Source organism: Triturus cristatus, chromosome 7 (assembly GCF_964204655.1).
Source record: "Triturus cristatus chromosome 7, aTriCri1.1, whole genome shotgun sequence".
Taxonomy (NCBI): domain Eukaryota; kingdom Metazoa; phylum Chordata; class Amphibia; order Caudata; family Salamandridae; genus Triturus; species Triturus cristatus.
In genome coordinates, this window is record NC_140590.1 from 368,306,331 (window position 1) to 368,333,673 (window position 27,343).

The window sequence follows — 27,343 nt, forward strand, 5'->3', positions numbered from 1 at the left end:
TTGCACTGCTTCTGACAAGGTCTCAAAATCTCGTACTAGAGATTGTGGGGCATAAGCTGCATACGTAGCAGCTTTGAATACGGAACTGTTAGCGGCAGAGGATTTTTTAAGTGCGATATCTACTTTCGTATCTACCTCTTACAAGGAGTGCAGTCATTAGGGTTAAAGGCTGATCTACCTACTTGGGGAGCCAGAATAAAATCAACCTTAATTGTTAGAGGAATGATCTCTTCACCCTCCAATAAAGCATGGGACTTTTGCAAAACTCCTGGCACTTAGGACTGGTCAACATCCTTTCATTGTCAACATCCTTTCATTGTCTAAAGATTTGTTCCTTTATTCTTTCATGGAGTGGTAGGGCTAATAAGGCAGATTTTGTGTAGTAAGGAAACAAACCTTCTTCTTCCTGCGATTGAGGAGCCACCACAAAGCACAGATTTTCATGAATAATATCAATCATCTGAGCTGACTCCTCATTCGCAATATATTTGTCCGCTGGCGCCAGCAGATTAGGATGCTGATTCTGGAGATTTGTCACAAGGTTGTCTATGGTTTCACCAAGGCTTTTAATACCACCTACTAGATCATTGCTTTAACCTGGGGGGCAGTCAAAAGATCCTGACTCCTATACATTTTTGATTGTTTTCTTTGTCTGGGCATCTCCATCTTTCCCCTCATCTAAATAGGGAGAAAGATGTCTTACATGTTTCATCTTCTGAGCCTTTTTTCCTTCTATTCTACCAGTAGAGAGTAACAGCACACCCCCTTCCATTAAGCCTGCTCGTTAATTAGCCCATCTGACCAATCAGGGAGCTCAATTTATTAGTACAAAGTTATTACAAGCACTGGCAAAACCAATAGGTTTCTGCAATCCGAGAGCTATGGGAGCTGTCAATGTCTTTTTGCCATGCTGAATAGCAGCATGGCTGTTGTTCAGCATGGCTGAAAGTCATGTAAAAGTGTTATGACCCAGCCTGCACTGTATTCTGAACTCATGTATTTGAAAGCGCTTACATGCGCCATCATGAAGAAAAAACGTTTTGATGAAATAAAATATTTGGGAAAGAGCACACTGCTCTGTATTCTGAACTCACATATTTGAAATTGCAGTCATGCGCAATAATGAAGAAAAATGTTTTGGTGAAATAAAATATTTGGGCAAGAGCACACAAAGAGCAGCTCTTAAAGAAACTGAAACAAAATGCCAGAGCAGCAACTGCCCGAGCCAAGCTCCCACAGCTGCACCATGGCCTGGCCAATTCCCGGGCACGTGCCCAGCCCTTGACAGCAGACCTGTTTTTGTCTGCTTGAGCTGTAGTGTGGTCTGTTGCGTCTCATCTGCCAGAAGCTGGCAATTATCTTTAAATGAGAGGGGCGCAGTGGGTGAACTCGGAGAGTGAAAACGAAACAAAAGTTAAAAAAAGATGCATGGGTGGCGCCCGGATTGATAAATAGCATGCCTCATGAAACTTCATTTTAAAAGGCTTTGGCCTCAGCAAAACATTTGCATTTATTAATTTTGGAATGTCAATTTCTATTTCATTTTTTAAAATAATGTAACACCATAATTTAAAAAATGGTACAGAAATGGCACAGAAGCGGGTGAGGAGGTGAATAAATAAAAGCTGATCTGCAAAGGGAAAGAAGCAACAAGGTTGGGGCAGGTGGGAGGAGACAGAGTATATGAAAACACAAGCGCTCATGTGGAGTGATGAAAGACATAAAAGTTGTTCCTAAAACGGGAGCAGTGGATGGACAAAGGTTCTTAGTTCATGCTCTGGGGGAAGTTCAAACCCAGGAAGAGGCATGACACATTCATGCTATGGACAAACTGGAACGAAGGCTACGAGAGCGACAATGGAGCAAACAAATGGTAAGCCTATGGCCGGGCTGAAGCTCACTAAATTGCCAACAACATGTCTCTTCGAGAGAGACCTAAGAATAACTAGAGAGCTACAACGGGGCTCATACCTTAGCATCCGACCAGTCCTCTTTGTCTGGGAGGTGACCTGCTGCCTCCCTTGCCTGTAATCCGCTTCTGTGCCAGGAGTCGCTGGAGCCCAGAAACAGGCAGTATGCACTGATCTCTCCTCTCCGAGGGAGTCCGGTTCCTCGTCTTCCTCACCGGCTCTGCTCGTAAGGGCTAAATAGCACATTCACGAACAACAGCCTGCTCAACACAGTGGTTTATCATGTCTTTGCAAAATAAGCTTAATCGCTGGAGTGACTACTTAGCAGTCACCCTGAAGTTACGTGTCGTAGACACAAAGAAAACAGGATGTTAAATACAGTGTTAAGTTTATAGGTGTTTCGTGAAGGCTCGACGCTTTCATATAATTAATTTAGCAGTGCAAAAACGGCATGCGGGGGTAATAGATGGGTAGGTAATGGTAACTCCTGCTGTGGTACAGGCTAGATTCTTTATGTTAGGCTATGAAGGGCTTGGCATGGGCAATGTGGGCCCAAGCTCTTCCCATCAATATGGGACTCTATGCACATTTGCATTTTTTTTTGCAATTGAGGCTCCTGTGTCGTGTCTCGCACAAAAGCACTGCAGTAACGTATTAGTTCACATTTTAGTTTCTCACCTGTTTTAATCCTCTCTTGGGACAACAAGTTGGGCTCTTTTATTCCTTTATCAATTGCAAAAGAGGTGCTTGTTGGTGCCTGGAATGGAGGGACAGGAGCACATGAGGAGGCCTTCACAAATCAGCACCAGGAGCACCTTCAGATAATGAAATCTAAATAACTCTGAATGTATTATCAAATACAGTGTTGAAACCTGGCCTGGCACCATGTCTTTAATGTTCATTTTTTACATGATACCACCTTCAGGGTGCGAAGTAAATGTCAGATTAGTGGGAAAAGGTACAGGGACAGTATTATATGTCCAAGAGCAAACAGCTTGTTCAATTAGTAGCCCTAAGACGGCAGCACACTGTAACGTCCTGCAAAGGCAATACACTTGCAACCATATTGCATTTAGGTGAACTAACCATGTGACTGGGCAGTTCTCCCATACTCGAGGTAATATCCAGTTTATTCTGTTTTAATCAGCAGCGTATGCATTGAATTGAAATACAGCCAATTTTTCCCATAAAGGGAGCGGTGGAATGTGTTCAAAAAAGTGATTGCCCAAGAGCACATAATTTTGCCAAATTGGAGGCCGGGATTAAAAACCATGCCTCCTTGTTCCACATTCCCAACTAGTCCACTATATCACCCACTATATCACAATTGGGATGGCAGTGAGTCTGGTAGTAAGGCCAGTTCCTAATTTCAGCAGGTGGTTCCAGATGGGGCCCATGGCTACTCATTTTTGGGGACCAGCAGACTTTGACTCAGAGCAAAATAGAGAAAAACACAAACGGGGGAAATGAAAGAGGACGATGAAGATGGAAAAAGAATGACAAAAAATTAAAAGCAGTGATGAAAAAGAATCTGAACAGGTTAAATAAAGAGGCAGGAGGCCTTTGCTTGGCCTCACAATCCTCGATCATATCTGCAAGGCCCAGTGAATGGCATTTTCCTCCCGTGGACCTTGCAGTCATGCAATGCTGTATGACCAGGCCAGTGGGGCCCCTTCCCAAGTGTCTCACAGCACTAGACTATTGCTGTTAAGCCCAGGAGATAGAACCACCTTCCTTCTGGGCCTTGCCTCTTTAGACAATGGCTGGAGACACAGGGGAGTGGTGTCCCCACAGTGCTAAGGCACAGATGTGAGGCTCAGTGGAAAGCCCCTCCCTTTTCAAGCCTCGGTCTGGATCGTGCTGATGAGGCCAAGGTGCAGTACCACTTTCTCCTGGGCTTGCAGTGCTAGACTATTGCTGCGAGATCCAGGGGTCTTCCCTGGGCTTCTTTTCACTGGGTCTTGTAGCACTAGACAATGCTTTCAAGGCCTAGGGGAATGAGGGCCCCTATCTTAGACCTCACACCAATGATGTAACATTGCGAGTCCTCAGCCATTGCCCAGAACCGTGAAGCCCAAGGGAGGGGTCTCCATCCCTTATTCCTCACAGCAGCAACACCATCGCTGCGAGGTTCAGTAGCGCGGGACTCTTTCCCTGTGCCTAATTGATCATGCCCCACATAGCTGAACCATAGCTATGTGCATGGGTGCATGTCAGACTTATAGGCTTCAATAGAGAAGCAGCTGCATTGGCACTGTGCCCCTGGGGTATTAGATGCCCAATGTTCCCAAAATATGACTGTATTTTACTGTGCAGCCATTGGATGATTGGGTGTTGGTGAGGAGACGCTTTCCTTTACTACCTTCCTATTTCCCATGGGCCATTTTCCAGTGCTTTGATGCCCAGAAATGGCCCTCCTCCCATTGGCCTAGCAGCCAAAAAGGGCGCTCTGTGTAGGGGGAGCCCACCAACGGGCTTTGCAGCTCTGGGCCATGGTTGTGAGACTATTGGGATGGGGCCTCTCTCAGGGGTGAAGGTATCTGTAGTGCAGTAGGCATAGTGGCACCAGGACTCAGCGATTATAGTGACCCAATGTACCTAAATTATGGAAGTATTTTATTGTTCAACTTAATGTACATGCTTTAGGATCCATAGCACAATTACTGTGCCACTGGTATCTTCCCCAATGCACCTCACAGCCATAACCCAGAACTGACCCATGGACCTTGTTTGGCCGTGACAAAATTAAAGGCTCACCATTCTTCTGGAGGTATGAGTCTTCCATCCATTGAATATTATAACTTAGCATTGCAGATTTCTCAATTATCATATATGTTACCAGGAGTCTCTGATGTTCCGCAATGGGTCCATTTAGAACGCCATCTTTTATCTTCGGGCTCTGATATTTCTGCACTTTATGGCACTAAAATTGCACGTCAAAAAACCACAAACCCAATCCTATCAGCCATGTCCAAATCGTGGCAAAGAGCACACCGTTTATTAGCTTTAAACTCCCATATACATGAAAAGGCACCCATATGGAATAATTCCGGTGTTCGTATTAATAAGAAGGTATTATCATGGCCATAATGGGAAGCAGCAGGTATTCAAACATTAGATCAATTTTTTTATAATGGTAACTTTAAAACAGTATAAACAACTCCCAAAAGGGAGAAATAGGGTCTTAGGGAAAAATTTAACGACCAACCTACAGTTCCAATCCCCAATACAATTTGAAAGAACTACAATAGAAACTGGTGGTCAGAAAGGCAGTAAGGAACAAACAACCTATCTCTTAGCACCCAAACAGACTATCCTTCCTGCGACAATCGCTCTAGAGCTGAAATATAGATGAGAAAGGAAAAATGGAAAACAAATAAATTCACAAAAATTAATAGGATTTCCATCAACTGCCAAGAGAGGCCAGTGTCATCACTTGGTTATCCTTCAATCTTGCTACTGCTCCTCGAAGCATCGAGGGAAAGTATGTAGCAAAGATTGCGACTGGACGAAAAAGATAAAGCCTTCAGGGACAGAGACTAACCAGCACGGTCACGATTATACAACTATAGTACATCGTCTCTTGTGTGATGAAAGTGTTAGTGCAGTGCATATAAATGAAGATTAAAAAGGGAGTTGGGAGAGAGAGAAACAAACTTTAATAACCATCTCTCTGCCAATCCTGTTAAAAACGTGTATCAGCAACTTTTAGCAAATAGGTTGCTTCACAGATTGGTCAACTAGTTTCAGCCTGAATGGACCTTGTTCCCGGCTTTCTTCAGGACCTAAAAATTAACCAGCTACTGCAGAATATGTGAAAGTGACAAAAACACAAATAATTGTCGTGCTATAAGAGTTGTCAAAGAGTACAACCTTAAGTGATGAGAGCTCTGAATGAGCAGGGTACTCTTCACTCGTGTAAGAAATAAACAAATATAGTCCTTTTTGTGATCAGAGTAATGGTTTGCAGTGTTCCTTACAATTCTGTGTATCTCAAATTGGCGATATCAATCAGCTCTAATTATTGCATATTGAGATACCGCACTGTCATACAAACAATGGAAAAACAGTGTACTCACCTGCATTGTGTGAGATTCAGACCTCACCTCACCCGGTCACTAACTCAGGTTTGGGAGACTCCGCCCTATAAAAAATTGATTATATAAAGTGGATCAATGATGGTGTTGAGAGTTCAACAAAAATTTTTTTTTTTTTTTTTTTAAATATTTTTCTCTCTAGCTCTATTTTGTAGACCATATAGTGTCGATCAGACGTTTCTAATGTCAGTTAAAATACGGGAAGTAGTAAACAGCCTCATAGTGAAAAAATGGCTGGCCTTTCTTAATGTCGTCTGTATGGTACTGTGACTCACTAATTTGATTCATATACGGAGTGACCACATGCATACTTGCAAATGTATTCCTGTAGAGGGCTTAATATAAACTTCTTATAGCTTTTTAATAAACCCTAAGTGGAATATGTTGCCTCTATGTGTGTGCAAATCTCTCAAGTTGCCCAAGTAAAAGAACAAAATATGTTGCCTAGCGATTTGGCTGATGTTAATATGTCTAATAAGTCTAGCAACTCCAAATTGTTTCATCTTGTTAAGGACAAACAGAGCCTCCTTCCGAATCTCAAATTCGTTAAAGTAGTTAAAGTATGCCAACTCAAGCACAAGGTTTCAGCTGTGAGAACAAAGCGTTCTGAGTGTTATAAGAGATAGCATGACTTGTGCTCATTTAGTTGCATCTTATCGTAAAGTAATGTATGGCTTCGGCGGAGTACAATATTTCCTGTATGCAACATTAGCATGTTGGAGAGCTAGCTCTAAAAGCAAACAAAACACCCACCAACTGGCACGTAGCTCTGTCGCTACGGAAGAATGCAGTATTCTCTATATACAACGTTCGCATGCTGATAAGCTAACTCTAAAATCAAACAGCACACACACCCGCTGGTACGTAGTTCTGTCGCTTACCTATCCGTCGGTGCCTCGGACTCTCCTGAATTTGTGGGAGGTACCGAAGCTCCGGATAGTGATGTTTTATAAAACGCGTGCTGCGTGAGTTACGGCGCCAATCCAGGTTGTCATATTAAAACTACCAAATGACGTCATGAAAACAGGAAACGGTAGTTTATTAATGTAGCTTCAATATTGTGAGAAAGCTTTATCGATATCTAAAGTAAACAAACGCACATAGATGTTAGCGCGTCGGAGGGTGAAATAAAAAAAGAAAAAGAATTGAATGTTCAAGACATAATAATCTTGATAGGTGTTTATTTGTACGTATCGACTGTTCATAGTTACAATGACTTCTCAGATCTGTGCAACTTGTATTAATGAATGAAAACCATTGTTTCAAAGGAAAAAAGGTGTTTTTTTTTGGTGTTGATCCCGTTTCTCAAATAGTCAGTAAGTAGTGCTGTAATGACAGGCAATCTGTGCCTATATATGGACTATTATAGGGATGTCCAAGGGATCGAGTCATTGAGACCCTTTTTATCACTCTGCAATTTAAACACCCATCGTTGTTCTTTGTTGAATAGAAATTTAGTCTTGTCAGTAATATGGGACGGTATATATGGTTTCTCCAGAACCGTCCATGTAAAGTCATCCGCTTGATGGTTTTTTTCGACGAAGTGTCGTGTCAGCCTGGTGTTGGTCTTTTTACATCTAAAGGTGCTCTTATGTTCTAGCATCCTCAATTTGACTTTACGAGTCGTCATACCTACATACTGACTTTGACATGGGCATTGTAGTAGGTAGATCAAATTGTCACTATTACAATTGGAGAAAGACTTTTGTATCCATGGCCTGGTAGTACCTATATCAATAGTTTTGGATCGTTTTGTTTGTGGGCAAATGGCACATGTCCCACAAGGATAATGGCCCTGGACAGACGGTAAATCCCATAGAGTACCCTGTCTTCTTGGTTCTTGCTCTCTTGTACGTGTATGTACCAATTTGTCACGAAGATTGGGACCTCTTTTGAAGGCAAAAAGGGGCATTGGAATTTTTGGGTTACAGGTGTTCAAGAGACGCCAGTTTTTCCGGATGCATTTCTGAATACCATTCGTAAGTGTACTGAAGGTGTTTACAAATGTCAAACGCCCCAGTGTTGGTTTTTCAATCTTTGGTTCTAGCAACGCATCTCTGTGGTTATTAGTGGCGCGTTTATATGCATTCTTTATCAGTTTTTTAGGATATAGTTTAACTGATAATTGATCAGAAAGATCACTCGCATGTTGTTTGTATAAATCTAGAGTTGAACAATTGCGTCTCAATCGTAGAAACTGGCCAAATGGCAAATTGTCGCGTAGGGCTTTAGGGTGTTGGCTATCATATCTAAGCAAGGAATTCCGGGCCATAGGTTTACGATAGAGTTCACTCGCTAGACCATTTGCTGGTACAAAAATAGATAAATCCAGAAAAGCTATCCTGGTTTTGTGTGCCTCCAAGGTAAACCTCAAAAAAGTGTTACGCGTATTAAGCCATTCTTGAAAAAGTACGACTGATTCCAAATTGCCTCGCCATATCACCAAAATATCGTCAATGTACCTCTTCCATAGTCTAATTGACTCATGGAAGGGATTGTCCTCACTGAAGATATGTTCTTGTTCAAATCTGTGAACGTAGAGGTTCGCCAGACTCGGCGCAAAAACACTTCCATGCTCGTACCTGAGACTTGTAAATAGATCTTGTCTTCATACATAAAGAAATTCTCTTTCATGGCCAGTTGTGCTAGGGTCATAATAAAATGAACCGGAGTGATGGAATCTAAGTTGGCATCGCTCAAGATGGAAGCAATAGTATCCAATGTTTCGTCTTGAGGGATCGATGTATACAGTGATACAACATCAAAGGAAACAAGTAAATCTTGTTCTGAGTCGAAATCTACTGTAGGACGGAGACGGAGTACATCTTTGGTGACTTGGAGATAAGTCGGCATCTTTCTCACTAGCGGTCTCAGAAAGAAATCTACAAACGTGGATAAAGGCTCTAACATAGAACCGATCCCTGATATTATGGGTCTGCCAGCGGGAGGTCTTTGGGCTTTGTGAATTTTAGGTAATGTGTAAAAATACGGCATTACCGGATGGGTTGTCCGAAGAAATGCACTTTCTTGTGGTGTTATCCATCCTTCATTTAGTGCTTCTTCCACAATTCTGATGATAATTCTGCCAATTCTTTCTGAGGGGTCTTCTTTTAATAGTCGATAAAATCTATTATCGTCCAATTGTCTCAAGCATTCTGCTCGGTAGGCCTGGGTGTCCATTATAACTGTGGCACCGCCTTTATCCGCGGGCTTGATGATGATTTCTCTATCTTCAGTCAGAGTGCGGAGTGCAGCTAATTCTTGCTTAGGTAAATTCCTATAACTCTTTCTCTTGTTGGTACAAAGAGTTGTGATTTCTTCTTGTACTGCTCTCTCAAAAGTAAGTACTTGTGATGGAATGTTCTGTACAGGGGGATTGAACGTGGAGCGTATCTTAAGACCCGTGTTGATGGTATCGGTCAATGGTGGTCTTATCTTTATCTTTGAAAAAATGATGTAGACGAATTTTGCGAAAGAATTTTGCAAGTTCACATTGTACTTGGAAATCATCGCCATCTGATGTCACGACAAATCCAAGCCCTTTGTTAAGAACTGCTTCTTCATCTGCAGTCAGGATTTTCTTGCTTAAATTCACTGTCAAATCTCCTCTGGGTTCTGCCCTGGTTGTTGTTGATTCTGTTTGGATCTGCTGCGAGTGTTCATCTGTGGAGCAACCGGAGATGGTTAATTCCAGTGAACTTGGGCTTGTCGATTCCTTCTTCTGCCTCTTGTTCGGCCTTGACCTGACCCTAAAAAAGACTGATTATTGAAATCTTGCGTGTACATCTGATATGATGCATTAGGTGGTTGGAACTGCTGTGGAGGGAAACCCCATGGTGTCGGGGGCCACCATTGTTGGAAATGTGGTGCTACATATCCTCTCCAGGGTCGCCTCGTACCTCGACCTCTAAACTGTTGTTTGTTAGTGTCAGGAAAATCTGAGTCGCTAAGATTGTCTTCAGAACTACTGCCTGAGTAAGTGGAGCCATATCTTTTGCCTTTCTTATTAAATTCTACAGGTGTGTAGTTCTCACAAGTGTAAGGGTAGACAACCCCGTGTTTAAATTTTGCCAAATCTTTTTTGAATTTCTCAATTTTTGATATCAAAATTGCGTTCTTAAATTCTTTATTAGATTTGTTCGATTCATCATGGTGTTTCTTGAACAGAGTGCTGGTGATGGTAGTTTTGATTTGTGCCTCCATCACCTGTATCTCTATTAAGATAGCATCAGCTAAACGTTTAGCTGTACTAATAATTAGAATAAGCCAATCGCGCGTACAGTGCCAGGCTATTAAGGACCAATCTTTGAGAAATACCTTATCTTGTAAGAATAGACAAGGGACATTGGTGACAATCAGGCCTGGAGATGCACAGTTCCCTCGTAAATACTCTGCCATTATGGCACCATGTATTACTGTGCGGGAATGAGATTTTTTCAAAATCGTCACTTTGTCCCTGTCATCTACATTAACAACCGTGACGTTAGAAACACTATTTAAAATACTTGGTGTAGTGTCCAGTATAGACTGATAAAAAGAGTCATCACATGTGAGACCACTAAACTCAGCCACATCTAAACAAGAGGGTATAGAATGTCTTCCCTCTGTAGAGAAAGAGATAGAGAAAAAAGGAAGAGATAAGAAAAACGTCTAATAATTGTGATAGAGCCGTATCTCACTGATTCATTACCTCTAGGTTAATGTTCGTCAGTGTATCTAAAATAAAGACCCGCAGCCATCAGCTGCTCAAGAACATCATAAACAACTCCCAAAAGGGAGAAATAGGGTCTTAGGGAAAAGTTTAACGACCAACCTACAGTTCCAATCCCCAATACAATTTGAAAGAACTACAATAGAAACTGGTGGTCAGAAAGGCAGTAAGGAACAAACAACCTATCTCTTAGCACCCAAACAGACTATCCTTCCTGCGACAATCGCTCTAGAGCTGAAATATAGGTGAGAAAGGAAAAATGGAAAAGAAATAAATTCACAAAAATTAATAGGATTTCCATCAACTGCCAAGAGGGGCCAGTGTCATCACTTGGTTATCCTTCAATCTTGCTACTGCTCCTCGAAGCATCGAGGGAAAGTATGTAGCAAAGATTGCGACTGGACGAAAAAGATAAAGCCAGAGAAGGAGCCTTCAGGGACAGAGACTAACCAGCACGGTCACGATTATACAACTATAGTACATCGTCTCTTGTGTGATGAAAGTGTTAGTGCAGTGCATATAAATGAAGATTAAAAAGGGAGTTGGGAGAGAGAGAAACAAACTTTAATAACCATCTCTCTGCCAATCCTGTTAAAAACGTGTATCAGCAACTTTTAGCAAATAGGTTGCTTCACAGATTGGTCAACTAGTTTCAGCCTGAATGGACCTTGTTCCCGGCTTTCTTCTGGACCTAAAAATTTGACCAGCTACTGCAGAATATGTGAAAGTGACAAAAACACAAATAATTGTCGTGCCATAAGAGTTGTCAAAGAGTACAACCTTAAGTGATGAGATCTCTGAATGAGCAGGGTACTCTTCACTCCTGTAAGAAATAAACAAATATAGTCCTTTTTGTGATCAGAGTAATGGTTTGCAGTGTTCCTTACAATTCTGTGTATCTCAAATTGGCGATATCAATCAGCTCTAATTATTGCATATTGAGATACCGCACTGTCATACAAACAATGGAAAAACAGTGCACTCACCTGCATTGTGTGAGATTCAGACCTCACCTCACCCGGTCACTAACTCAGGTTTGGGAGACCCCGCCCTATAAAAAATTGATTATATAGCACAAATACAAGAGGAATTCGGTCTCCCATCGCATCAATCCCTAAAATATAACCAGCTCAAGCAATGTTTGGAAAAACAATTAGGTTCACATTCTCCGGTGCTGTCAAAATCACAGATAAGATCACACCTAAATACCTGCGGAAAACATAAAGGAGTGATATCTGGTTTAGAGAAAAGAGAAAATTCCCTTGATTCAACAATTTGGAGAGCATAAAGTATTATGTCAGAAAGGGGGGTTTTATGTAAGAATTTTTTATTAAAGAAACATGTTTCTCATTATAAAACATACACAATCACAAGGCATTTCATAATACATCAAATCAAAATTATTAAAAACCTCATACAGTACATATCAATTCGATCTCAATCACAGGAAACAGTATAACCCAATTATGACCAGCATAACATGGAGACAGACACAAAATGTAAGATCCAATTACTCTTCTTTACAAATGCACATCAAAATGAGCTCTAAAATACAGCTTATTATACATGGATAAATCAGTAGATAGTTAATCTGTATTGATTCTTTGATTGTGCGTATCCACAGCATCGACGCGTTTCGATGGCTCTATAGATAGTGAGATAAACACAAATTCTCCTTCTATTGCCCTCGTAGTTTGTCGAGTAACGTGTTCCACCTTATCTTTCCGTGATTCTGGGGGGCTTATTTATTATGAATTGCCTCTTCCTTCGATTATAATCCGAAGTTCCCGCACCACGAGAATATGCTAAAATCCTCTTCTTTTTAGCAGCGAGTCTAACTTCCGCTGTTTTCTCTCCGTCGGATTTTGCTCCGATCCGGTAACAAGCACGACATCAAGGCCCTGGGTTATGGGCCCAATGCACTCAAATTATGGCTGTAATTTACTATGTATTAGTGGGCGGGGGGCAATTTAAAATGCTTTGTTGCACCAGAGCCTCTTGCACCATTGATACGCCACTGGCTTCCCTCCCCTGGGCCTCCCTACTGTGGTCCTCTGCTGCTAGGCCTAAAAGAAGGAGGCCATTCCCTGGGCTTCGCAACACAGGACCATGGCTACGAGACCCAGAGGATGAGCCATGCCTCAGGGGTGTAGTTATTAACATGGAAGTAGGAGGTACAGTGGCACTGGAGCACTAGAGCCCTGGGATGTTAGGTGCCCAACGTACCCAACATATGGCTGTATTTTACAGGACTAAGGCAGCAAGCCCAGAGAATGAGGGCCTCATCAGGGGCATAGCTACCTACAGTGCAGCAGGTGCAGAGACACCAGGGCCCACAGGTGTGAAGGGCCCAGCGTGCCCTAATCATGGATGCATTTAACATCCAGCTAGTGGACGTGGAGAGACAGAGAGAGTGACTCATTTAACTTGCTTGCACCAGGGACCATGGCACTATTGCTATGCAACACGGCCCAACTCTCCTCAAATCTGCAGCCATGAGCCAGCTCTGCGAGGCCCAGGAGACAACCCCCTCTCTAAACACTACATGCATACATACATACATATATATATATACCTACATCTTAATCCACAAATCGGGAAACAATTTGTTAGATTTTGATCAAAGATATAGGTTTTGGAGGGACTGAGGTCAGATTATTCCACCCAGTGTGAGTAATATGATGTATTTATACTTAATACAACCTTGAAATATATGTATATATTTTATTATGGCTATCATTTCTGCTTTAATTGCTAATAATGGAGGAAGATCGTTGCCCCACTGCTCAGAGCCAGCAGATGATAAATAAAATGATAATAAAACAATATTATTATGATTTTATTTATCACTGTCTGACTGAGCCAAAAGATGGAGTCTAGGGCAGGGCTGCTGCAGAGAAGAGGAGTGGCGGGCACTGTGATTGAGCATGTCATTTTGACCAACCGTCTTAGGACGGCCAAACCGACACGCATACTTATGTTTCTTCAACTCAGCTGCGTTGCACAGCTAGGTGGAGAAAAGGCACAGGCTCCCTGTGCCTGAGCGAGCGTCAGACCAGCTCGCTCAAGCCAATCTCAGTTCTTCTCTCATGAGAGGTATAGCATGAGAGCAGCGTCTGGATTGGGTAGGGAGCTTGAAGTTTGTGGCCCATGGATTGTCAAGAAGACAGGAGCAACGAGGCGGCCGGCAGGGTCAGCGGGAGTGGCAGGTAAATCGTTTTGTTTTATTTTTATTCGACTCCCTGCGCAGCCCTACCACTTTACATTTGCAGCAGCTGCCGATGTTTTCTTTTTATACTGATACTCGCACCAGGAAACAGGCTACTTGCAAAGTTGCTTCAACAATACCAGAGGACCAATAGTCCTTTGATGGCACTTCCTGTGATGTAATTAGGAGGGTTTGGCACATTCCCTTTCTGCCGTGGCCCCAGAACTAGAATCGTCCCTGAGGTTTTAAGTAATGTCACAATACTTCGCAGCACACATGCGTGCCAGGCTATGGCTCTAAACTATTATCATGAATGGGGATTTCCATTCGTCTGTTCACACAGATGGTGAGTATATATACGTATACAACGCCGTAACCACGTGGGTGTGGTAAGTGATGACATCCTGCAGCCAAGGCCCATCAGAGCTCGCAGCGCCACTCAGCCCCTCTGGCCTCAGAGTGCTGGCAGCTTCACTCGGCTCACGTCTTCCCTAGAGCACTCCTGTTTACAAGGCCGCCCGCCTCTGACTGCGCACTATAAACACACCGGCACTGTTGTGGCGGGGGCGTGACTCAGAAACGCTTGTGAGAGACGGCCTTGTAGAAACACACAACTCGCAGCTTCCATCCCCGCATCATGGAGGAAGTAGGGTGACCAACCGTCCGTAAATTTCACGGACAGTCCGTAATTTCAGCCGTCTGTCCGTTGTCCGTGAAGGATTCTTTAACGGACGCCATTTGTCCGTAATTTTAACCGGGCACCGGTCGCACCACCCTAAAGCAGGTACAGCTTCCACCCACCTCCCTGCTTGACTCCCGATGCTGTTGAGGTCGGGTGTAACAGACGCCGATGCAGTACCCAGCAGCATTGGAGAGGCACAGCGGGATGGCAACCCTCACACCTTCAGCCCGTGATGAGCTGTTAAGAGGTGCTTGAAGGTGACTGAGAGGGAGGGGCTGCAGCTTCAGGAGCAGGGGCATCTATTCAGATGCAAACAGCCCTGAATGCTCATGTGTCTGCAATTTAGAGGGGCCTCACACATTCCCTTTCTGCCCAGGGCCCCAAACATCCTAGAACCGGCCCTGATTACCCCAAGGCAGCACGTGGTTCTCTTCACAGAGCTTAATTACTGTTACTAAATGGTAAGCAAACCTCGGTTCTTCAAACATGATGCAGTCTATAATGTAATAAAATAAAGAAATGGCACAATCGCACCCACACTGATTAACAAAGTATGGAGGACAATCAGTTAAATCAGTTCTCTTGAAGTATCTCCTTTAAGTACTGTACATCACAGTGGGGGATGGCAAAACTAAAATTTTGGAAAGAGAGCCTGTCCTCTCGTTGTCTTGCCCAGGAGAGGGTGAGGAGCCCTACCCCACCCTGGAAAAGACCAAGATGATACTAGAATACTGCATGCCCACCCCTGTGCCCACCCTGGTGGATCCTGTTCCCCCTCCTGTGATGGCTCCTGCCCCCGCACCCCCCCCCAGTGATGGCTCCTGTCCCCCCATGTGGTGGCTCCTGTCCCCCCCCCGCCTGTGATGGCTCCTGTCCCCCCCTCCTGTGATGGCTCCTGTCCCCCCTGTGGTGGATCCTGTCTCCGCCCTGGGTGGCTTCTGCCCCAGTCCTGGAATGGCTCCTGCAGCAAGGGTGAAGTTTTTGATCGGCCTCTTCTCAAAAAGGCTCAGCTCAAAATTAATATGAAAAGGTGGGTGAGTGAGTAAGTGAAGGGATGGGTGGATGGCTGGATGAATTAGTGAAAGGGTGAATGGATGAATGAAAGATTGACTAGATGGATAATGAGAGAGGATGGATTGATGAGTGAGTGGAAGGATAGATGAGAGAAAAGGTAAATAGCTGGATGTATGGGTGGAAGGGTAGCTGGATGGGTAAAAGGGTGGATGGATGAGTGAAAGGATGGATGAGGGAAAGGATGGATGAGTGAAAAGGTGGATGATGAGTGAGTGGATGGGTGGATGGATGAGTGAAATGATGGATGGATTGATGAATTGATAAGTGCAAGGGTGAATGGATGGACGGATGAATGAAAGGGTGGATGTAAGGATGGATGAGTGAGTGAAAGAGAGGGTAGATGGACAAAAGGATGAATAGATGAGTGAAGGAGTGAAAGGATAGATGGATGAGAGAAAGGATGGATGAGTGATAGGGTCAATGGATGGATTCATGAGTGGATGAGTAGATGGATGGGTGGGTGGATGGATGGAAGGAAGGATGGCTAAGTGAAAGGGTCGCTGGAGAGAGAAAAGGAGGATGGATGGATGACTGAAAGGGTGGGTGGGTGGAAGGATGAGTGACTGGGTGACTGGGTGGATGGGTAAGTGAAAGGATGGCTGGATGGGTGAAAGAGTAAATGGCTGGATGGATGAGTGAATGGATGGATGGGTAGAAGACTGAATGGATGAGTGTACAGATGGATAGGGTGAAAGGGTGGATGGATGATGGATGGATGAGTGAAAGGATGGATGAAGGGATGGATGAGTGAAATGATAGATGGAAGGATACATGATGGACAGGTTTGCAAATGGTTGAATATGTGGGCTTACTTATATACTATTGCGCGACCTCCTCTGATGTGTCTGTAAAACTTATCTATTGTCCTGAAGTTTTGTCCTGAATTTTGACCTCCTGTCCTGAATTTGTGTCCTGAATTTTGACCCTTTGTCCTGAATTTTTACACTCACTGTCCTGAATTTGCACCAATGCCAGTTGGTCACCCTAGGAGGAAGGCCAAGTGTACACACCCGGGCCCGACTTTCAGGCCACTCTCTATCAATCGTTTCATCTGCTTCACGAAAAGACTACGCGCCATTGTTGTGGCGGCTGCTCTCCCGCATGCATAAAACAAGTATTTCCAATGATAGTTTATCGGGCAGCACCCTTGTTACAATAATTGAAAAACGCACTTTCACGAAGCGCCAGTGCTTAAATGCAGCACTTGTTGCTTAAAGTATACGTACGCGGCCCATGAAGCTTCCGTACTCAGGAGTTTCCAGTCACTGTTCGGTACTAAAATAATATGCAGGGCCGGCTTGAGTGCTGGTGGCGCCCTGTGCGACAATGTTTATTGCCGCCCCCCCATGACCACCTCCACCACGGATTCTCTCACTAGCACCCTTTAACAGTGACCAAGTCTCCATAACCACGCCCTCTCAGATGCATTGAATTAGTTATATAGCGCCACTCATACCAGTGTAGGGTGTCCGAGCACTTTGCATCACACACACATTACACAGAGACAATTAATCATACCTGTGTAAATCAGTGTATAGGAAATGTTACATAAGCCAAAGGACTAAAAGTGTGGGAGTCACATGTCATCCATACTGGTAGGCAGTATAGTTTAAGAGTGCTTGGTGTGGAGAAGCACAAACTCAGAGTTGAAAAAGAAACAGCATAGTTGGGAGTTTTCTTTAATAATAAGAATCGATTTCTAGCCAAATTAACCCTTTTGCAACATTAATCAATGCTCTAATAATGTATACTTTGAAGTGTGTATGCAGTTCTAGGATGAAAGTTAATAGCTCACTATCCTATATAAGGACTTTAAGTTATAAATTGCAAGTAACAAAAGGATGCCTCTTTTGAAAGCAGTAACCTGCTGATCTGTTTACATCATACACACTCTGTAATCTACTTGGTACACCTTTGCAGCAGGCATATTAACCCTCTCCACTAACTTCACCTAAAAGTCAAAACCTCAACTATACAAAATGCTGATCTCTCTCCAGGAAGATAATTATTCACACGAGTTATCTTGACATTTTTGTGAGGCCTGGTAATTGCTGGGCAGCAGGTGCTTCAAAAGCTTAATAAACTTTCAAACACGGCGCCCCCAGGAAGCCAGCACCCGGTGCGGTGGCACCGGTCGCACCGCCCTAAAGCCGGCCCTGATAATATGCAATTGTTAACAAAACATACGTGCCCCACTTCACACACTTTGGGGCATATTTTCAATAACTGGCGCATCCCTGCATATCAGCAGGGATGCGCCAGTTATTGTGCGCCACAGCTCCGCCACCATGGATGCGCCGCATTTACAATGCGGCAAAAACGGTAAAAGTGGCGCATTGCTGGAGTTGCGTCGCAAGCGCCATGCAGCTCCAGCAATGCTCTGGGGGGCCCTATCTTGTTAATGCTGCGTCAATCCTTACGCCTGCTTCAGGCAGGCGCAGGGTTTTGACGCAGCATGGGCCTAAAAGTGACTGAGTGAAATCTTGTAGATTTCACTCAGCCACTTTTAAGAGGCGTTCCTGCACCGGAACGCCCCCCCCCGAGCAGGAACGCCCACATGTGGCGCAGGGCTTTACAACGTGACGCATCTCCCAGATGCGTCACGTTGTAAGTACCCCGCACCATGGCGCAGGATTTGCACCGCCGCTGCGTCACAAAAGTGGTGCAACTGCGGCGTAAATGAGGCGCAAGGGGCTTGTAAATCGGACGACTGGGCGACTTTACTTAATCTCAAAAAAACGCAAACACGAACAGCAGTCCATGGTTTAATAATGGCTGAATATCTGAGAGGCAAGTGTGCCCCCACTGGTCTGATTGTTACCAACACACCGAGATTATTTCTCACTGATAAACAATTCATGCGGGATTGGTCCCTCATTGCCTGGCGATGTACCCGTGACTGGTTAATTTTAATCATCAGCACGGCGAAACGCCAGGCAGATGCGATCCTTATTGAAATTCAAACACTAGAGGGACAAATTAAAACCACCTTTACATCTGCTCTATATAAGAAACTGGAGGAGACAAACAAGACCAATAAAGAATACAGAGACAACATTCTGATCAACAAAATAGATAAGTTTAAGAAAGATCTAGCCCGTTTCTCCTGGGAGAGAATCTATCCCTACACGAGTGATACTTATGTGGCCCCACTTTTCCACAACAAAGGTAGGCGTTATGGATCCAATTATTCATCATCTGGGTCTGAGCCAGGATCTAGTGATTCTGATTCTTCCACAAATGGGTTTCCTCAAGGGCGAGGGAGAGGACAATTTCGTAGACATAATAAGAGGTGTGGAACACAGGGATTTTATCCAAATCAAGGCCAATGGTGGCCACCGGCTCCCTGGGGCTATCAACCACCTCCTTTTCCACCACATATGCAACCATTTCCACCACAACAACAATTTTTTCCGAACCAGTCTTTTTTAGACCAGGGCCAAGGGCGCACGAGGGGCAAGCGGAGAGGCACTTCTACTGTCTACTGGCAACCAGATCTGACATTTCCGAACACTCGGAGCAGGAGGGGCTATCAGCAGCAAACCCCCAATTCGACCAGCGAATGAACGACCTTGTAGTCAACCTTAGTTCAAGGACCCTTACAGAAAATGAACGAAGTGTCCTAAACAGAGGGTTGGGTTTTGTGCCGACATACTCAGGTGATCCGTTTGCCCTGAGATGTGAGCTGGAGAACTTTTTCAGGAAAATCCGACTCCATTTCTTTTTCAAGAATAGAGAGTCAGATGATATATCTCCCAGTGATGACACAAACAACGTGAACACTGGGTTACGCCTTAAAAGCAATTTTACACGGGGGGCGTGGCTTGGCGCCTGCGGGAGATGGCGGCGCATCGGTGAGGCTCCGTGGCGGTGTTGGAAGACATGCCGGTTCCTGCCCTGGTCTCCGGGTGACGAACGACGGATGAAGTGTAGGAACATGCCCTGACCCTATTCGTTGTTCCCGACGACATTTTGGAGGCTCCGTGACGCTGCAAATTGCATCTGTAAGTCCTGTCAGGTTACGGCCGCCATTTTGAGCTCGTCGAGCGACGCGCACTGTGAGGCTGCTGTTGTGATGCCAGCTCAACGCTCTCCATGCTTGCAATTCCAAGCCCTTAATGGCTCTTAATATGCCTGTTTTCCTGTTTCCTCACCCTTCTATGAAGCGTCAGCATTACTGGACTGCCTATTTCTTTTAAGGACGACGTTCCTTCATGGAGTGGTCTGTTTTCATTTGCCCTTTTTTTATTTTTAGTCATGAACTTATCACTATCCCTCTCATTTGCTTTCATTTGTAAGCAGAAAATTGTTTCACTACACCACGCCTGGAGGCCTTCTGCTGTTGACGCTTTTATGCATTGCGGACTTTTGTGAGGTATGTGAGGGGACTTTTCTTTTCATCTTTCTGTTCCTCTGACTGAGTCCGCCTCTCTACTCTACATTGACGCATGGATGATATTTTGATCCTTCTTCGGACGGCTTCACTCACCTTTTTGTGTGCGCTCAGATGAATGTTTTCATTGTGGTGCTCTGATACTAGCTGTACTCCTTTCTTGTGATATCCAGACGTCGTCGCTCTCCTGCTGTGCTCTCTCTTGTGCTGTCTTCATTTTTGCTTCCTGTGACCTCCAGTGAGTTAGCCACTCCGCGGATTCACCACATGGGCAGACTTAAATCAATGTCGCGCCTGCCTCGTTCTACTACGCCCCAATTTGTGAAGAATTCTAAGGTTTTCTCCACTCTGTCGCAATTAGAAGACTCTCTTAACTCTTCTGGTTCAGATACGCCAATGGAGCCATCTAAGAACCCGCAGGATACCTCCAAATCTAATACAAAAAGACTCAAGTCAAACTCTCTTTCGCCCCCAAAACATTCGGGGCCTGTATCCATGGAATTGTTGTTAGAAGAGAGAAGGTCCCTGCGTCCTTTTATGGAAGAGACTAATGTTAAGCACCAGGTCCTTACTGATAACTGGTCGCAAATGGAAACGAGAGTAACTTTAGTTGAAAAATCTGTTCAGTCGTTCCAAGAAACATCTTCTGTGGTCTCCAACTTGAAATCTCAAGTCTCTGATCTTCAACAGCAAGTGGAGCAGTTAGAAAACAGAAACAGGCGCAACAACCTTCGTATTTATGGCCTGGTTGAAGGACTTGAGGGATCTGACCCAATCACTTTTTTCAAGTCGTTCCTTCCTAAGCTCTTACATCTGGCACAGGACAAGTCCCTCAACATTCAGCGAGCTCACAGGTTGGGCAGACCACCTTCCTCAACTTCTCCATCTCAGAGACCCAGAGGGGTCACCATCTACTTTCTGGAGTACACTGACCTTTTGATGGTTTTGGCGGCGGCCAAAGCCTCTCCGAATCTTACCTGGTCTGGATCTCCCCTGTTTTTTGCGCAAGACTATGCCAAGGCTACGGCTGCCCGGCGGAAGGCTTTTCTGAACCTAAGAGCGGATTTGCGGGCGATGGGGGCGCGATACGGCCTCTACCACCCGTGTTTATTTAAAGTCACCCACAACAACAAGACTACAACCTATGAGGACCCAGTGCGCCTACAAAGTTTCATCAATGCACACAACTCCTCTGCTATGGATGCTTCCAGACCGTCATCCTCTGCTTTTGGATGAATACTGTTTTTATATTTCTTATATGGCTTTGCATGTTATGCTGTGTTTCTTTAGAATTTTTTCATTGTTATCGCTCGCCTGTATTTCTCTGCTCCTTCGGATGGCGTCGTTAATGTTTCTTTTATTGTTTAACATTATGGCTGTTCCTTGTTTTCCGTGTTCAGTCATGGTTCCATCTTGATTTCCTGGCACATTTTAACCCTTTGTTTTCCTTTTTTCGTCCTACAGGAGTTTGTCCTCGTGTTTTGATGATGTCTCCCGACCCCAGCCTCGCTGCTCCTCGATGTGCTGCCTCACCCTTGTGGTTCCTTCCTCCCTCCACCCTTTCTCGTATCTTCCCTTTGTAGGTATGTTTTTCCCCTATTTCCTTATTTACCCTCCTGGCATATCTGTTGGTTTTTCTCCTTTCCCTTCCCTTTTATCTCTTCTCATGTCTGTGTTCTTGTCCACATATTTTCACGTTGATTTGTTAATACTGATCGACACTCTTTGCTCTTATGAGGATTGCATTCATCTTTTTTCTTGCTACACTCGCTTCTCAGCCTTTTTCCCCTTTCTGGCTTCTTACTCCAATGTCTTTATTTTTCTCCTATACTCTCTGCCTTCTGCTACTGCTTTTGCACTTGTCTTTTGTAAGAATTGCATTTCTTGTCCTCCTGACTCCATGTTTCTCTCTACTTCTTCCTTATTTCTAGCTTTCTGGGTCACTTACGACGTTGTCGCATTTTATTCTCCCTTTCTTGATATGGCTCATACTTATGATCACTTGTTTTCTTTCCTTCTCTTCAACATGTTTCCACTAATTCCTCTTTTTTCCTTCTGTATTCTCTACTTTTTATGGGCTTTTCTCTCATTGGATCGGTCACTTACATTTTTTATAAATAAGTTGATAACATGTCGTTGAATATATTGTCATGGAATGTGAAGGGTATTAATTCTCCGATTAAGCGTCAACGAATTCTGTCACATCTTGCCAAATTGAATGTCGATATTGCATTCCTCCAAGAAACGCATTTAACTGAGGCTGAATCTGTTAAGCTTAAGCGTGGTTGGGTGGGTGAATTGTTTTTCTCACAAGGTGATGGCAAACGCAATGGTGTGGCAGTTCTTTGTCGCAAGTCTCTTCCCCTCCAGGTTATCACCCATGAGTCGGATACTTCTGGTCGTTGGGTCTATGCTAAGTTGTCACTTAGAGGTGTTCTCTCGTCTCAATGTATATGGTCCTACCACAGGCGAACCTTCTTTTTGGGCTGATTTTTCTCCACTTTTAACTAAATTTATGGACCACAATTTTATCCTGGCGGGGGATTGTAATCAACCCCTTGATCCCTTTATCGATAGGGAGTCCAAAGCCCCTTATGTCCCCAACAAGCCCCACAAGCTGTTTAGTCATGCGATTTCACAACATAAACTAGTAGATTCCTGGCGCCTCTCCAATCCAAAGTTGCGGAAGTATACTTTTTATTCTCCCTGTCACCGTTCCCAGTCACGACTTGACTACATTTTTCTTTCCCACAACCTCGCTCAGTCACTCCTACACTCTGAGATAGGCCCGATATTGCTCTCTGACCATGCCCCCGTCCTTACTAGTGTTGATGTACTCCCTAAAAATGTTGGCCCTAGGAGATGGCGTTTCAATAATTCCCTCCTCACAGACCCCAAATTTACAGCCACCTTTACTTCCTTTTTTGATGAATTTTTCCTCCTCAATGATGACGATACCCTCCCTGACCACACTATCTGGGATGCTTTTAAGGCAGCAGCACGTGACTTTATTATAAGTTATGTCGCGAACAAGCGTAAGAACGCCCGAAGGTTTACTAAAAATCTCCTTTCTGACATTAAAACACTGGAACATGCGTATTTTACCTCACATTCTGCTGACAGCCTGACAGCCCTCATTGCAGCAAAAATGAAGTTTAATGAGAAGTCTACAGAAGATGCCTCCTTGTACCTGCTGAAATCTACTGCTAAATTCTATGGGGGTAGGAACAAGGCTGGAAAGCTCCTAGCTAATTATTTGAAGATTAAGCACAATAAGTTAAATATTGAATCTATTTATGACTCTGATGATAATTTAAAGCATACGGATGTTGATATTCTTGCTGAATTTTCACGTTTCTATGAAACCCTGTATACCTCTGAAACCCATTCTACCCCTAGCTCCCTTGATCGTTTCTTTTCCACCATTCATACACCAGCCGACTTTCCTCCAGATCTTTCCTCCTTAGAATCAGTAGTCACACAACAGGAACTACTTACTGCATTGCAACATCTCAAACCCAACAAAGCCCCCGGGCCTGATGGCTTTACTGTCGAATTCTACCTTCACTTTTCTAAACTGCTGATCCCACGACTTCATTCTCTACTTTGTACTTTTATTTCTTGTGGTGCCTCCTCAGGGACTTTCTCCGATGCCCATATTTGCCTCATACCTAAACCCGGAAAGCATGCACAACACTGCAAAAATTACAGGCCCATATCTCTAGTCAATATTGATTACAAACTCTTCGCTAAAACATTAGCAATTCGACTGGACCACCTTCTCCCCGACCTACTAGGCGAGGAGCAATCTGGGTTTGTTAAGGGCCGGTATATTACGGACAACACTAGACTCTTATTTAATATCCTATCAAAGTCCTCCCGCTACCAGCACTCACTTGCAGCGATTGCCCTTGACGCCGAAAAGGCTTTTGATCGTGTTGAATGGCGCTATCTCTTCCATACTCTCACTTGGTTTGGTTTTGGTCCTAGATTTATCTCTTTAGTTTCCCTGTTATACTCCCATCCTAGAGCGGCAGTTTTTGCTAATGGTCAAATTTCACCCTATTTTGACCTAGGCAGAGGCGTTCGCCAGGGCTGCCCCTTATCCCCTTTTCTTTTCAACCTTGCTTTGGAGCCCTTCCTTTCCAGGTTGTGTCAAAACCCTGCCATTCATGGCTTCCAGATTGCGGATTCGCATGTTAAACTCGCTGCATATGCAGATGATATATTACTCTTTCTTTCTAAACCTGCAGAATCCATCCCTGCTTTCATGACTGAAGTAAGAATGTTTTCCTCTATCTCTGGATATAAACTTAATCATGATAAATGTGAGATCCTTCCCCTAACCAAATTTACTTTCAAGCAAGAATTTATTGAATCTCGGTTTACTTGGAGTCCGTCCCACATTAAATACCTAGGTCTATATATTACCCCCTCAATTTCAGACACTATTTCTTTGTGTATGTCCAAATGCTCACAGAAGATTGCAGACCTCACGACAAGATGGCATCCTTTATACCTCTCCTGGTGGGGACGTCTCGACACTATCAAAATGATGATATCTCCTATTGTTCTATACACACTCTCCAATATTCCACTCCCCATTCCAGTGAAATTCTTTACCAAGATTAACTCAACGTTATCTTCGTTTTTATGGAACTCCAAAAAACCAAGAATGTCTCGAGCTAGGCTCATACGTCCGGCTTCTGAAGGTGGTGTCAACTTTCCTGACTTCCCTGCATACCAGAAGGCCTTTTTATTGCGTCAAGCTTCCCTTTGGTTACAAGATTCCACTTCCCCCCGCCCTTTATGGCTTAAGGTTGAGCGTACTTTACTCTCCCCCTTATCTTTTGCAGAATATCTTGCTTTTTCCCGTAAGCCTTCGTCGATTCCCACTCCTATTCACAAGTATACTCTTAAGCTCTTACTGTCAGCTGCTCCTGGCCCTCCTCTGACCGTGGCTGATTTAATCTCTTCCACTATCTGGCATAATAAATATCTCCTAATTGGTAATAAGCCCTTTTACTGGAAATCGTGGAGATCCCGTGGCTTGATTTGGATTTCGCAGCTCTTTTCTGGTTCCACCTTTGTTCCTTTTCCTGACCTTTGTTCCTCCTTTGGCTTACCCAAATCCTTTTTCTCCAAGTATCTTCTCCTCAAGGCTGCTGTTCTGGAGATTTATCTACGACTTTCGGCTTCTTCTCCTCCCCCTATTTCTACCACCCCTATTGTCCGACTTCATTCTCTCCTTCGCACTGCCCCCAAAGCATCTCTTCTTTATAAACACCTTCACACACCCGAGTCACTCAGACCTAAATCCAAGGTTGAACTTCATTGGGAAAATGACCTTGGGATAAATTGGCCGATATCCTTATGGGACAATATTTGGACAAAACTGCGCAAAACTTCCAGAGCGGCTTCGTTGACACAATCCCTATTTTCTATTTACAACAGGCTACTTCATACTCCTTCTACACTACATAAGCGATTTCCTACTACCCCAGACAAGTGTTGGTCATGTGATGCTCCCAATGCTACCCTACCACACATGTTATTTCTTTGCAAACATGTACATGACTTTTGGTTACAGGTGTGGGCCCAAATCAATGTTATTTTTCATACTTGCATCCCCTTTTCTCTTACTCACCTTTTCCTGGGCAGTTTGTCCACTAGCTGGAATAATGTAGATATGTCTGCTTGCATTGTTGATCTGCTATTGGCTGTTGCTTTTCAGCAGATTACTGTCAATTGGAAAAATGCATCCAACATTTCTTTCAAAGCGTGGTGGTATAATGTCTGTTACAACCATAGACTTGATAATGCATTTGTCTTCCCTGTTCACCTGGCAGCTAAACGTGCAGACTTGTGGCTCCCCATTACGCTATATTTAGATAATTGTGCTGCTCGCTCTTCCCTTCCATCGCCTGCTCAACAAGAAGTTCCCAAACCCCCATGATACCCTTTTCACGTTCTGCATATTTTACCCCGCTGTTTCATTTTTTATGCTCTTTGTAATTTATTGTTTGATCAGGATTGATGTAATTTCTTTATTTCTTTTCAATGCCCATGTTTATTGTTTTTGTATGCCATTTCTCTTATACATTTCATTTGCAGTCCCATTCCCCTCCCCATTTCCTACCCCTTTTATTTCTCCCTCTCTCCCCAATTGATATCTTGTATTGCATTTACCTGTTCATTGTTTAATAAAACTCTTTTTGAACTTAAAAAAAAGCAATTTTACACCTTTAGCACATCAGGTTCCTCCCCAGGTTTCCACCTTTGAGAAGGCAGTAACCTATGATGTGATGGCATTATGTGATACACGGTTGACGAATTTTTGTAACTTCTCCAGTCAGGATAGATTGGCCCTCCAGAATTTGACAAAAGATACGTCCGTTATTATCAAGCCAGCGGACAAAGGGGGCGCTACTGTCTTGCAAGACACTGTCACCTACCGGATGGAGTGCCTCCGGCAACTCATGGATACTAAATCCTATCGGATTTTAGCGATAGATCCCACACCCAGGCTAACTCTGGAGATTAAACATTTAGTTGAGGAAGGGGAGGCAGAAGGGTGGATTACGCCACATGAGGCCAAATTTTTGGTAACTAATAATCCTGTGATGCCCTATTTTTACTGCCTTCCCAAAATCCACAAAAGCCAACGACCACCTCCAGGACGACCCATCATTTCTGGGATCGGCTCACTACTTGAGCCCTTGTCCAAATTCGTGGATGTTTTTTTACGACCTATGGTTACCGAGATGCCGACTTACCTGAAAGACACTTCTGATGTCTTACGGATCTTGCCTGATATCGAGTTTAACATCAGTACCGATATTTTGGCTAGTTTTGACGTGGAGTCACTTTACACGTGTATCCCACAACAAGAAACTTTGGAGTCCATCAAGAGACTTTTGGAAGCACGTGATTTGAACAGCATGACCCCCGTGCACTTCATCATGGAGTGTGCCAGAATAGCTATGACAGAGAACTTTTTTAGATTCGAAGATCAGATCTTTCTCCAGATCTCTGGCACCTCTATGGTGAGTGTTTTTGCGCCCAGCCTCGCCAACCTCTATGTTCATCTGTTTGAACAAAATCATGTACTGAACCACAGCAACCCTTTTCGTCAACATCTGGTGCTGTGGAAGAGGTACATAGATGATATATTAGTGGTATGGCGGGGCACGAGCCAAGAGATCCTGGCTTTTCATACTTGGCTTAACCAGCAAAATGCCTTTTTGAAGTTTACCATCGAGTACAAT